At 33.6% G+C, this 2877-nt stretch overlaps 1 long non-coding RNA gene across 1 annotated transcript in view; it reads right to left on the reverse strand.

Moving 5' to 3' along the window:
* Nucleotides 1-2383, reverse strand: part of LOC108950638 — a 2829-nt gene extending 446 nt beyond the window's left edge. Inside the window, exons 1-4 of the long non-coding RNA XR_001975301.2 lie at nucleotides 2362-2383; nucleotides 1776-2301; nucleotides 1248-1720; nucleotides 9-1185 (exon numbers count right to left, since the gene is read on the reverse strand). This is a non-coding gene — a long non-coding RNA (uncharacterized LOC108950638). The remainder of the gene's footprint in view (nucleotides 1-8; nucleotides 1186-1247; nucleotides 1721-1775; nucleotides 2302-2361) is intronic.
* Nucleotides 2384-2877: the final 494 nt, after the last annotated feature.

Below are 2877 nucleotides of genomic sequence, written 5' to 3' on the forward strand. Positions count from 1 at the left end.
GATCCGACCTGGTCTTTTGCAAATGAGATCCAACCGTAGAATAAACCAGTTTATGTCTCATTATCTGATTTAACTGTCAGCAAGGGTTTATCTTTGATACAGGAGTGGTTTGTTCATTACTCAAAGTTTCACGATCAGGCATTTTTAATGAGAGAATACACAAAGGTGTGCTGTGAAGCGAAAAGTTTATTTATAGAAGAGGAATTCAAAGCTCCAAAACAATTGCTAGATATCGTAACAACTATAATAACACAGTACAAAGAAAGCAGCGATGAATTAAGTCAGACTGCTATGATAAGCAATATGGAATTGGACACATTAGAGTATTTGGGAGGTTATGTTTTGTACAAAGCAAAAAACAAGTTCACAAATGGAAATACAATTATTAAAAAGTTATCTGCAAGTCAACCTCAAGGTCAGCTAATTTTATTAATGGAGCAAAAAAGTGGCAGCCTTGTATGTCCTTGACAAGAGTTTTTACAGCTGTTGTCGAGCACATAGCTGCTGAAATGTTCAAAAGGAAGCTTTAGACCAGCTAACAAGATAGATTTTGTTAGTGTTGTGAATGGTTTGCAATGATCTATATTATGGAAGTTTCAAAATAAACATATGTGATATGTTAGAAGATGATGTGGATGAAGAAGAAGTTTCGAATGTATTTTATTATTGTGTGGATTTATTTATTCGTTGCTTATCATATACATTTGCAAAAAAGCTATTTGCTAAAATATTTCAAAACTCAAGTAAGCAATCTAAAGGGTTACGAGGTGATCTGAAAAACAAAATAAAATAATTTTTTGACACATGTGTCTTTTGCATATAAACTGTACATCAGCCGTTCTCACTGATTAACTTTAACCCATTAGGAAATTATGCCCTTACCGAGATCAAAATATTTCTAAAATTGTTTGAAATGTTCAATTGAAATAAAATATATATATACATTAAATAACTCCAAACCAGTTCATAAAAATCTGTACATGAGAGATTCATAACCAAACTATGAACCTACTTCCATTTCTTCCTGGCTAGTGGTGTTTCACAAACATTTGTCCAGGCATTCACTTTGCCAAAAGTTGTGTTTCCACCTTTGACCTTTTTTATTACCTTTCTGATGATAATATGTTGTATTGCAACTGCAGCTTGATTCACATCTGGGTCATTTGATCGGGACCCATGATTGCGCTAAAATTACATACACCTGTATCATGTGTTTTACCTTAAAACATAAAAATGTGCACACATACCAAGTTACCAAAAAAAGCCTCGATCACATCTTGGGTGAATGATCCAAGGGGCACTGAGTTGCAGTGGGTAAGCAAAAGCCTCCTGCTAAGGCAAATATATTCTTTTCTTCTCTTTAGTTTCGTCTACTTCTTTCTGGCGTAAAATCATATATTTAGATTAAATCGTATTTACATAACAGTGATAACACATCACGTACCATCCAGTTCATTAAGTATGTTAAGAATTCTTTTTCCAACCAGTCCAAACGTTCATCCTGAACACTCCTGATAGAATTGTAATGGCCTCAATTAATTATATCAAACCATCTACAAAAAGAAAGATTTACATAAGTAGTACTTCACTTAAAGTTTGTTAAGCTGTTACCGTGTGCAAACAATAAAACAAATTTTGCAGTTCCAATCGCACCATCAATTAAATGAAGACACTTTCCAACCTTCCAACTGAGGATATCTCTGGCTAAGCTGACTTTCACCTGCAAATGGCAATGCATTTACAACACAATCTAGATAAATTAATATTTCACATACTTTACTGTAAAGATTGGGCTTCATGTGGGCTTCTGTAAGCAGACTCTGTTGCTCTTTTTTATAAAGATCCTGTATATGACTGCACAATAGGTTTTGCTTTTTTACACACAAAGCGAACTCCTCCTGGCTTGGAAGATAGCAGGGAATTTCTTGTGGTCTTGATACAAAAATTTTTGTAACGAAATACAAAGATATGTTATCATAAATTATACATAAAATAGATACAATCCTAACTTTAATAAGTGAGAGGGATCTGAACAAAGAAAAATCGGTCTCCCTGTAGCATACGGATTTGGTGCCACATAAGGATTGCCCAGTGAAAATTTCGATAGGCATACAAGTTTAAAAAAAGTGCGGTTGGCTGAACAGCCATCACATATCACTGCATGTATCTGTACATTACGCGATTCACACTCCAACAAAAGATTCCAAAATAATTTTGACAAAGTCACTGCAGCGGTGGACTTGGTGGGATACCAAGCAAATGGTATTGATATCTCATGATAAAGTGAACGCAAATAAAACACTGCAAGCAATGTAAACATTATCATTACTGTTAAGTATAACTTCTTAAAAACATAGTTACCTAGAATATGACTAGCTATGATCAGAGCCATAGAAATACCGAGTAGTCCAACCCATTGTTACGTAAAACACAAATTGAACGGCAATTTGGGTCCAAAATAACACAGTAGGTATAGGGAAAATGTATGTTTTTCGGTAAATTACAGAAAAACTTGGGCCTAAAAACAAATTTAAAGGTTGAAAAATGTAAAAAACATGTGTTATTTGTTTTCTGTGTCAAAAAAAGTCAAAAATTAGAATTAGAAGCGGTTGATTTGCGACATTTTAGTCATTTAATGCGGCTAAATTTATACATTTTTTCTGTTACGTAAAACACAAATTGAACGGCAATTTGGGTCCAAAATAACACAGTAGGTATAGGGAAAATGTATGTTTTTCGGTAAATTACAGAAAAACTTGGGCCTAAAAACAAATTTAAAGGTTGAAAAATGTAAAAAACATGTGTTATTTGTTTTCTGTGTCAAAAAAAGTCAAAAATTAGAATTAGAAGCGGTTGATTTGCGACATAAATAGTCAT

The sequence above is a fragment of the Ciona intestinalis genome, unplaced genomic scaffold, assembly GCF_000224145.3.
Source record: "Ciona intestinalis unplaced genomic scaffold, KH HT000466.1, whole genome shotgun sequence".
NCBI classification, from domain to species: domain Eukaryota; kingdom Metazoa; phylum Chordata; class Ascidiacea; order Phlebobranchia; family Cionidae; genus Ciona; species Ciona intestinalis.